The sequence below is a fragment of the Bos javanicus genome, chromosome 7 (assembly GCF_032452875.1).
Source record: "Bos javanicus breed banteng chromosome 7, ARS-OSU_banteng_1.0, whole genome shotgun sequence".
Taxonomy (NCBI): domain Eukaryota; kingdom Metazoa; phylum Chordata; class Mammalia; order Artiodactyla; family Bovidae; genus Bos; species Bos javanicus.
This window is the reverse complement of record NC_083874.1, coordinates 86,422,924-86,434,986: the sequence shown is the minus strand read 5'-3', so window position 1 is coordinate 86,434,986 and position 12,063 is coordinate 86,422,924.

The following is a 12,063-nucleotide window of genomic DNA, read 5'->3' as shown; positions in this document are numbered from 1 at the left end:
TAGAATATAGATTCATAAGTTTATTTTTAAGGATGAAATGGGTAATTAATACTCTAACATCTTCAGTGCTAATTTTAAAAGCCAGTAAGAATATATATGTTCTAAACTACTAAAGGTAACTTAGAGCAGGATTTAATTGTTGATACAATCAATTTTTAGTCACATTTGTCCCTCATGGATGAAAATACTTCTGACTATTCTTTCATTACATCTTTAGGGAACAAATTAAATTCTTTACATCTCAGTTTTTCTGTATTAGCAAAAGCATTCTAGAACCTTTGAAAGTTTAGGTAGAACCAGTGAAGACATTCAGGATGTTTTTCATTTATCTTGTTGCATTGACGCAAATGACAGCACTAACCAGTTTCTGTTTTTGCTTCTGCAACTCTAAATTTTATACATTTTAGATCTGAATCAAATTACTACTTTTGATATTCTTGATAACAGGTCCAGGACATTGTGTCTTAAATGCGGCATTGCTTGGATTATCAGCTGTAGAAGCAAGAGAGTTGCATAGCTTCCTTAAACTCAGAGTAATAGTAAGATATTATGGAAAAGGGGCAAAGATTATATTAAAAGCAGTTCTCTTTGCCTCTCTCTCTGCCTCTCATGGTACTAAAAAAACAATTAGCTACTGCTCTCGAGGAGGACAGAAAATTCTCTTTTTTTCCATTTTGGCAATGTGCGTGTGTGTGCGTGTGTGTGTGTGTGTGTGTATGTACAAATATACGTATGAGACTGGGGGCTGTATTTCCTCACACCACCCAAACCAAGAGATACTGACTTCCGTAGGCCTTGAGACTGTATCTCAGAATTTACGTTAGAAAATGGTGGTACTGTTCTAATCTATAAACCACTTTCTTGGAATTTGGATTTCTTAGTAAACTGTAGTAATTAACTCTTTCAGGACAGGAAATCAGTTTCTTAAACTGTGAAGCAACGTCATCTGATGACTCATTGTTATCCTCAGTGAAAAATTTCTCTCCCAAAATTAATGTAGCCTGTTCTCAATTTAATCACACATAACTGTCCAAAAGTTGTGAATTTGCTATCTGAACATGGAGCAAACATATTTTTTCAGAGAAATACATTTTCTAATATTAAGACCAATAGGAGATGTGGTAGTAGATTCATAGTCAAAGCTCCAACAAGGTGAAGTTTTATAAAGACTCCGAAAGAATAGAAAAGCTCTACAGTCGACTGTCTGCAGAAGCTGAATTTTATTACTGCTTAAAGAGTCTTGTTCAATAAACCAGTGTGGTCTCTGTGTGCTCCACCTTCTTATTTGGTTTTACTTTTAGTAGTATCACAAAAGATGTATTGCACAAGGATTCAAGTTCATTTCTTTTATATATTCTTTAATATTTTTTTCTTACAGTTACAGGGATATTTCTGGAGTTGTAAGTTCTTGATTCTTCAGAGAATGTAATGGGAAATCTCTTGAGAACTGCCTATAATGCATTTTTTAAGCAGACTACATGCTCTGGTGACAGACTGTTTTCCAAACAGTTTTGTCATCTCCTTTGAGGATGACTAAAAGATGGTAGGACTACATCTTCTTTCATATTCACAACTTTCTTTATCTCCTGAGTTTTCTGTAAACTTTAAGGGAACATGGGAGCTTCAGGAAGAATAGAGCTGGCCTCATGAGAAATAATGAGGAATGCTTTGTGAATTTGTAGCTTAATTCTGAGCAGTATACTTAGACAGAGGTATCCTTCTGACATAGGATTGAATGGACTGTATTTCTCTGCATATATCCTGAATACATAGTTCCTCTATTTCGCTCCTGGAAAAATTGTCTCAACATGCTCTGGATAACATTCAGAGAACTTTATTCTTTCAAGTTTATAACGAGTAGAAGAGCAGACTCTATCTATGACCTCTTGAAGGGGGTCGTAACTGACAAAACTGGCACACTCATTGGACCTATTAAAGTGTTTGGTTAGTAAATGAATATGCAAAGTGTAGTACAATACTATTATCTAAGAAAGCCTCAAGATTTTAGTATGAAGAAGGTGGGACAAACATATCCTACAAAAAGCTATGGCTATAAAGCTTTTCTGAGAAATCCGTATTTTAAGAAAAACCAGTCATATACTAGGTCAAGATGAAATTTCAGTATGTTCGGATATTAATATCAGATTGACTACAATTTCTTACCATTGTTTGGAATAATTAGAAAGCAGAAACAAACACATAGCTTTAAAAATTCCACGGCTGCACTATGAAACTGAAAGTGTTAGTCGCTTAGTCGTTTTAAACGCTTTGCAACCCATGGACTCCAGCAAGAATACTGGAGTGGGTAGCCATTTCCTTCTCCAGGGCATCTCCTGACCCAGGAATCAAACCTGGATCTCCTGCATTGCAGGCAAATTCTTTACCGTCTGAGCTATCATAAGCAGCAATATTTTCTTTAGGCTGCTGATAATGCTTGAGAAGGCTTTTTAAAATGATAGTTAATAAGTGCAGCCTTTAATATATTTTTATATATATTTATAATATAAATATTATTATATAATAAATTTATCACTAACATAGTGAGGCACTATTTAGTAGATAATCCTATTAAGGGAAACGTTTGGGACCTACCATCAGAGTAATTCCATGTTATTTTTCTGTACAAGTATTTGGTGGAACCAAATTATTTTATTTTATTTTCTTGTGGTTTTCTATAACTACCATCTTTCTCTTAAACATGAGAAAGATAAAGTCTTCAGGAAAATAAAGAGTCTATTTCTGATAAGAAGCAGTTTCCAAACCTACTTTTTGTGAGTAGCCTATATCGGGTGTTCACTGGAAGGACTGATTCTGAAGCTGAAACTCCAATACTTTGGCCACCTCATGCGAAGAGCTCACTCACTGGAAAAGACTCTGATGCTGGGAGGGATTGGGGGCAGGAGGAGAAGGGGACGACAGAGGATGAGATGGCTGGATGGTATCACCGACTCAATGGACGTGAGTTTGAGTGAACTCCAGGAATTGGTGATGGACAGGAAGGCCTGGCGTGCTGCGATTCATGGGGTTGCAAAGAGTCGGACACAACTGAGCAACTGAACTGAATTGAACTGAACTATATGGGGAACAATCTAATTTATTCATGAGAGCAGAATTTTTTTTTTTAATAACTCAGTAATTCATGGAAAATCAACCGGTACATACTTTGGTTTAGTAAAGAAATTAAACTGAAAAAAAAAAAAAAAAAACAAACCACCCTTCATTTCCTAGGAAAAGAATGAAGTCAATACTTTCTCAGCATTTACATATTGTTAAGTGCGGCAACTAGATTCGTTTCAACTCTACAGTTTAAGTGAACTCCACAGTAAGCATTTATGGCCCTGAGGCTGCTGCTGCTCCGCCTCTGTCCTCTGGCCCACCCCGAGGTCATCTCAGCTGTGGTGGACGAGCAGGCCCTTCCAGAGCTTCCTGCTTCAAACACTTAGGTCTCTGCCTCAGGGGCTTCTCTGTCCACAGGGAGGAATGCTAGACTGGCCAGTGGTGACTTGCAGTGAACTCCGCAGCAGCAACCCTGAGACGAGGAAGGCAGAACTGTGGGCTTTACACCCTAGGCCCTCATCTCAGGCACGGTCTATCTGGCTTCTCAGAGGGTCCTCAGCAGGACTGGACGCTGGTTGCCCACAGTGGAAACCAGTCCATTCTTTTCCCCCTAGTTTTAGTGAGGTATATTTGACATATAAAACTACATATTTAAAGCGCAACAAGATAATCGGATGCACATATACATGGTGAAGTGTTTACTACAGTCAGGTTAGTTAACACATCCATTACCTCACAGAGTTTCAGTTGTTTTTTTCGGTCATGAGAATGCCTAGAATGCTTAAGATTACTCTCCAAGCAAATGTCAAGTGTACAATGCAGTGTTATTAACTGAATGTGTACAGTAGACCCACGGAACTTATTCATCTTATAACTGACAGTTTATAACCTTTGACTAACATTTCCCCACTTGCCCTACCCCTCATGCCCGGGTAATCCCCGATCTTTGTTTCTGCAGAAACCTGCTCACTAGTAATGCTTCTCTTTTGGCTTTCTTTCCTTTAATAGCTCATATTCTTCCTCCTCACTTCCCAAATAAACTATTCGCATCCAAATCCTTTTGCCAAAATCTACTTTCTGATACGTGAATACGATCTAAGTTTGCATGGTAGCCATTAGATAGTTTCTTAAAGCCAGAGGCCTTATCGTTTGACTCTGAAATCCTGGATACAGCATGTCCCTGGCATGTATGAAAATGAGATATTTTCCCAGACTTCAAATAGATTTGAGTCTAGCAGGGAAGACATTCATGGTCTGTACAGAACAAGGTAGAGTGGATTAATTTCTCAAAGAGGTGCAACAAAAGATTTATGGGAGTACTGAGTCATTATGAGTTTGCAGATCAGCAGGAGTTAAGGAAGAGGTGGTATTAAATCAGGCGTTGAAGGATGCCTAAGATTCTGCAAAGTGGAGAAGGAGGGGAATATTTCAGGCAGACAGAAGAGCAATAGCAAAGTCACAGAACTGCTAAGACCCATGGATTATTGGAAGAAAGTGATAGTATTCTTGGATTGATTCTTGGGGTGCATGAAGCAGAAGGTGGGAAAGAAAAATAAACCTAAATTAGTCCATGGCAGCCTGATCGTTTGAGGAAGTCTTGAAGAGCGGAGAAATAATTTCCAGAACTGTACACACAGAGCTATTTTTTTTCATGTGACTTCTAAAAAAAAAAAAAAAAAATCTCGCCCACGCATTGACAGTCACTTCCTCTGCTAACATTATTTTGAAAGTCTGACTCACTAATAGAGCATTTTTCCTGAAACTTGAGAAATTTAGAATTTTTTCTTTCTTTCTGCTTTTTGATTTTTCTGCTTCTTGAGGACAAGAAAAAGGGACAGGAGTTCCTCTTCTAGTCTGAAATTTTAACAGATGTTTATATCTTATATTGTATATTAGAATTCAGGTCTTTGAGCTTTCCACTTGGAAGCTATCATGCAGCCCCACTTTTCCTGAAGGGGACTATGATGTGAACAGCTCATTCTTCTTATCAGATAAATATATTTGTGGACAGGAAGATGCAAGGACACCATTGCAAAAATTATGGAGTGCAGTTGGCTGGGACAAGTCCTGGTTTGGATACCAGGAAACCTGAATCCTAGCTCTGGAGATCTGCCTTAACCCAGATTTTTGACCTCAGGAATGTCATTAAAATGTTTGCGGTCTATAAAATGAACTGTAGAATTAGAAAATCTCCATGATTTCTTCTAGTCTCTGTGATTAGGTCAAGGTCAGAAGATAAAATCAACTCTCTTATGAATCTCTCTCTCTCTCTTTCTCACACACACACACACAAAGCAATTTGAAAGTTGATACATTATAACATTTTGGGAAAAAAGTTGCAAACATCATTGCCACTATTTCCTTTAAAATAACTATTTTCTGATGATTTAATGCAAGTCCCATCAATTAAAATAAGCATAATAGTTCTCATATAAAATAGTAATTTTCTAAAATGCATCTGATGGCACCAGGCCTTGGGGTATATTCCATTAGTTGTTGGAAAGATAAAAGAATTTCATTAAGAAACGAACTTAATCTAAGTAGGAAGTCAAGAGGTACCTGGAGTAACAGGCAAATTTGGCCTTGGAACACAAAATGAAGCAGGGCAAAGGCTAATAGAGCTTTGCCAAGGTCATAGCAAACACCTTCTTCCAACAACATAAGAAAATACTGTACACATGGACATCACCAGAGGGTCAATATTGAAATCAGACTGATTATATTCTTTGCAGCCAAAGATGGAGAGCTTTATATAGTCAGCAAAAACAAGACTGGGAGCTAACTGAGGCTCAGATCATGAACTCCTTAATGCCAAATTCAGACTTAAATTGAAGAAAGTAGGGAAAACCACTAGACCATTCAGGTATGACCTAAATCAAATCCCTTATGATTATACAGTGGAAGTGACAAATAGATTCAAGGGATTAGATCTGATAGACAGGGTGCCTGAAGAACTATGGATGGAGGTTTGTGACTGTACAGGAGGCATTGATCAAGATCATCCCCAAAGAAAAAAAAGTGCAAAAAGGCAAAATGGTTGTCTGAGGAGGCCTTACATATAGCTGAGAAAAGAAGAGAAACTAAAGGCAAAGGAGAAAAGGAAAGATATATTCATCTGAATGCAGGGTTCCAAGGAATAGCAAAGAGAGATAAGATTAAAACCTTTTCAATGCAAAAAGAAAAAGACTTTTTCTTTTCAGTGCAAAGAAATAGAGGAAAACAATAGAATGGGAAAGACTAGAGATCTCCTCAAGAAAATTAGAGATACCAAGGGAACATTTCATGCAAAGATGGGCACAATAAAAGATAGAAATGGAATGGACCTAACAGAAGCAGAAGATACTAAGAAGAGGTGGTAAGAATACACAGAAGAACTATACAAAAAAGATCTTCATGACCCAGATAACCACAATGGTGTGATCACTCACCTAGAGCCAGACATCCTGGAATGTGAAGTCAAGTGGGCCTTAGGAAGCATCACTACAAAAAAGCTAGTGGAGATGATGGAATTCCAGTTGAGCTATTTTAAGTCCTAAAAGATGATGATGTGAAAGTGCTGCACTGAATATGCCAATGAATTTGGAAAACTCAGCAGTGGCCACAGGACTGGAAAAGGTCGGTTTTCATTCCAGTCCCAAGAAGGGCAATGCCAAAGAATGTTCAAACTACTGCACAATCGCTCTTATCTCCTATGCTAGCAAAGTAATGCTGAAAATTCTCCAAGCGAGGCTTCAATGGTACATGAACCATGAACTTCCAGATATTCTAGCTGGTTTTAGAAAAGGCAGAGGAATCGGAGATCAACCTGCCAAAATCCGTTGGATCATAGCAAATGCAAGAGAATCAGAGAACATCTACTTTTGCTTTATTGACTATGCCAAAGCCTTTGACTGTTTAGATCACAACAAACTGTGGAAAATTCTTCAAGATATGGGAATACCAGACCATCTTATCTGCCTTCTGAGAAATCTGTATGCAGGTCAAGAAGCAACAGTTGGAACCAGATATGCAACAACAGACGTTCTAAATTGGGAAAGGAGTACGTCATGGCTATATACTGTCACCCTGCTTATTTAAATTCTATGCAGAGTACATCATGTGAAATGCCGGTCTGGATGAAGCACAAACTGGAGTCAAGATTGCTGAGAGAAATATCAGTAACCACAGATATGCAGATGATACCACCCTTATGGCTGAAAGTGAAGAGGCACTAAAGAGCCTCTTGATGAAAGTGAAAGAGGAGAGTGAAAAAGATGGCTTAAAACTCAACATTGAAAAAATGAAGATCATGACATCTGGTCCTATCACTTCATGGCAAATAGATGGGGAAACAATGGAAACAGTGATAGAACTTTATTTTCTTGGGCTCCAAAATCACTGCAGATGGTGATTGCAGCCATAAAATTAAAAGACACTTTCTCCTTAGAAGAAAAACTGTGACCAACCTAGACAGCATATTAAAAAGCAGAGACATTACTTTGCCGACAAAGGTCCATCTAGTCAAAGCTATGGTTTTTCCATAATGTATGGATATGAGATTTGGACTATAAAGAAAGCTTTGTGCTGAAGAATTGATGCATTTGAACTGTGGTGTTGGAGAAGTCTCTTGAGAGTCCCTTGGACTGCAAGGAGATCCAACCAGTACATCCTAAAGGAAATTAGTCCTGAATATTCATTGGGAGGACTGATGCTGAAGCCGAAACTCCAGTACATTGGCCACTTGATGCATAGAGCAGACTCATTGGAAAAGCCCCCATGCTGGGAAAGACTGAAGGCAGAAGGAGAAGGGGATGACAGAGGATGAGATGGTTGAATGACATCACTGACTTGATGGACATGAGTTTGATTAAGCTCTGGGAGTTTGTGATGGACAGGGAGGCCTAGCATGCTGCAGTCCATGGGATCACAAAGAGTTGGTCATGACTGAGTGACTGAACTTAAGAAATGAACCACAAGCAGAGAACTAGATTCTGAACACTACATTCCCCACTGAAATGCAGGCATTAATAGATGATAGTCTGTTTTGAATCTAGTGTTCTTTATGTTACTGTTGTAGCATGAAACAAGAGATTTAAAAAGTTCCGTTGCTCCTATGTCTCAGCATAAAGAAGTAGCCAGAGAAGCTGCCACCGGTATTTTTCCTAGTATCTTCTTTTATCATGTACTTTCTAAATCAAGTTGTTGTTGTTTTAATGTTGAAAAATAATTGAGATTGCTCTGTGAGCGGTTTTTTCCCACATGATAATGATGGAAAGGTTTTAACTCACAGAGAAGTAACTGCTGGAAGCAAGGACTGCGAAAGCAGTGAGCCCAAGGACAGAGAGAGTATGAGGGAGGAAGGCATTTTGCCCAAGGGGAGCTCTTGGTTGAGAGTACTGGAAACAGCTGCATTCTACTCTCAACCTTCATATCCAAGCCTGAAGTAGAGAACCAGTATTATCAAGGGACTCTGGAGAGGAAAATTGCTGTGCTCAATATATATTTTCTTAAAAATCATATCAGATTTTAGAAACGTTTAGCCTGGTGTTTTACTTTTCAGGTATCAAACACTTCAGGGAAACACAAAACAAACTATACTTTGAACCTAATAGTACAATGCCGAAAGTAACTATTTTCTTTCTAAAACATTTAAAAATATGTCCCGTGTATTTCTTGAGGCAAAATTCTAGGCCCACAAATGCTAGAGTCACAGGAATGATTTTAGTGAGAAGTGGTGAGGAATCATGCAGGCTGTGTGACGAGGGAAAGGAATCAGCATTCACAACATCCCCATTCTGCGAGGGCACTTGACTTACACTTTACATTTATTGATTTATGTAATCCTCACAGACAATTCTATGAGGTAGGTATTGTTTTTACTTTACAGTTGATGGAACTGAGGTTCATTAGGTTAATTAACTTGTCCAAAGTAATTGTTAATGTCAGAGCCCTCCTCTGATTTTAAGGGTTGTGCTCTTCCTAACATCATACTGTCTTCTGCATCAGATTATACACCTCTGCTGTGGAATTAAAAGTATATACTGTATATTTATTACTGTATATGCTGTACATTATATATACAAGATTAGATCTGATAAACAAGAGTGCCTGAAGAACTATGGACGGAAGTTCATGACACTGTACAGGAGGCACTGATCAAGATCATCCCCAAGAAAAATAAATGTAAAAAGGCAAAATGGTTGTCAGAGGAGGATGTACAAATAGCTAAGAAAAGAAGAAAAGTGAAAGGCAGAGGAGAAAAGGAAAAGATATATCCATCTGAATGCAGGGTTCCAAAGTATAGCAAGGAGGGATAAGAAAGACTTTCTCAGCCATCAATGCAAAGAAATAGAGGAAAACAATAGAATGGGAAAGATTAGAGATCTCTTCAAGAAAATTAGAGATACCAAAGGAACATTTCATGCAAAGATGGGCACAATAAAGGACAGAAATGGTATGGACCTAACAGAAGCAGAAGATATTAAGAAGAGGTGGCAAGAATACCCAGAAGAACTGTACAAAAAAGATCTTCATGACCCAGATAATCATGATGGTGTGATCACTCACCTAGAGAGTCTGATGTTGAATGGGCCTTAGGAAGCATCACTACAAACAAAGCTAGTGGAGGTGATGAAATTCCAGTTGAGTGATTTCAAGTCCTAAAAGATAATGTTGTGAAAGTGCTGCACTCAATATGCCAGCAAATTTGGAAAACTCAGCAGTGGTCACAGGACTGGAAAAGGTCAGTTATCATTCCAATCCCAAGGAAAGTGAAGTTGCTCAGTTGTGTCCGACTCTTTGCGACCCCATGGACTGTAGCCTACCAGGCTCCTCCCTCCATGGGATTCTCCAGGGAAGAGTACTGGAGTGGGTTGCCATTTCCTTCTCCAGGGGATCTTCCCGACCCAGGGATCGAAGCCGGTTCTCCCACATTCCAGGCAGACGCTTTAACCTCTGATCCATCAGGAAAGGGCAATGCCAAAGAATGTTCAAACTACCACACAATTGTACTCATCCCACATGCTAGCAAAGTAATGCTCAAAATTCTCCAAGCAAGGATTCAATAGTACGTGAACCGAGAACTTCCAGATGTTCAAGTTGGATTTAGAAAAGGCAGAGGAACCAGAGATCAAATTGCCAACATCCATTGGATCGTAGAAAAAGCAAGAGAATTCTAGAAAAACATCTACTTCTGCTTTATTGACTATGCCAAAGCCTTTGACTGTGTAGATCACAACAAACTGTGGAAAATTCTTAAAGAGATGGGAATACCAGATCACCTTACCTGCCTCCTGAGAAATCTGTATGCAGATCAAGAAACAACAGTTAAAGCCAGACGTAGAACAACAAACTGGTTCCAAATTGGGAAAGGAATCCATCAAAGCTGTATATTGTCACCCTGCTTGCTTAGCTTATATGCAGAGTGCATCATGTGAAATGCCAGGCTGGATGAAGCACAAGCTGGAATCAAGATTGCCAGGAGAAATATCAGTAACCACAGATATGCAGATGATACCACCCTATGGCAGAAAGCAAAGAGGAACTGAAGAGCCTCTTGAGGAAAGTGAAAGAGGAGAGTGAAAAAGCTGGCTTAAAGCTCAAAATTAAAAAAACGAAGATGATGGTATCTGGTCCCATCACTTCAAGGCAAATAGATGGGGAAACAATGGAAACAGTGACAAACTTTATCTTCTTGGGCTCCAAAATCACTACAGATGGTGACTGCAGCCATGAAATTAAAAGATACTTGCTCCTTGAAAGAAAATCTATGACCAACTTAGACAGCATATTAAAAAGCAGAGACATTATTTTGCCAACAAAGGTCCGTCTAGTCAAAGCTATGTTTTTTCCAGTAGTCAATTATATATGTGAAAACTGGACCATAAAGAAGTTTGAGTGCCAAAGAATTGATGCATTTGAACTGTGGTGTTGGAGAAGTCTCTTGAGAGTCCCTTGGACTGCAAGGGGATCAAACCAGTCAATCCTAAGGGAAATCAGTCCTGAATATTCATTGGAAGGACTGATGCTGAAGCCGAAACTGCAATACTTTGGTCACCTGATGTAAAGAACTGATTCATTGGAAAAGATCCTGATGCTGGGCAAGATTGAAGGCGTGAGGAGAAGGGGCTGACAGAGGATGAGATGGTTGGATGGCATCACTGACTAGATGGACATGAGTTTGATCAAGCTCTGGGAGTTGGTGATCAACAGGGAGTCCTGGCATGCTGCATTTCACAGAGTTGCAAAGAGTTGCATATGACTGAGCAACTGAACTGAACTGAACTGTATATTTATTTTCCAAGAATCAAATCACCAACATTTGATTTTAACACAAGTATGGAAAAAGACCCCAGAACCTAAGCCTAACTTTGTTAACCCACTACATGCTTGAGTACCACACAGTCCACCTGGCAGGCCACTGGGATCTCAGGTTAGTCTGACTGTGGGTTTGATCTGATGGAAAAGTCTGAGGACCGGACTACTGGGGGCCAGTTACTTGCCACTAAGAGCATTGAGAACCTGAATTCTAAGCCTGTGGCTTGTTGAGAAAGCCAGAGTAAAGTGAAACAAATGAACCTTTGCCCCAGGAGTAAAATTTAAGGGGTAATCCAAACACCGTGAAAGTCACGCAGTATATGTCTGACTCTTTGTGACTCCATGGAATTCTCTAGGGCACAATACTGAAGTGGATAGCTGTTCCCTTCTCCAGGAGATCTTCCCAACCAGGAATCGAACCCAGGTCTCCCACATAGCAGGTGGATTCTTTCCCAGTTGAGCCACAAGGGAAGCCCCCAAACACAGTAATCAATATAAGTAATATTTAAGGCAATTTCTCAAAAAATCAAATCAACAAATTATAGCCATGGGCCAGCCACTTGTTTTTGCATATAACACAATGGCTCTGATCAAATAACAGTCTTTCTTTATCTCTCAAGAGTCTAAGGAAGAAGAAGGATCCACTTCCAGGTTGAATCAGAACAGAGAATTACCTGCTGGGTCTAGGCACCCTATGCTGGGGACATGGTG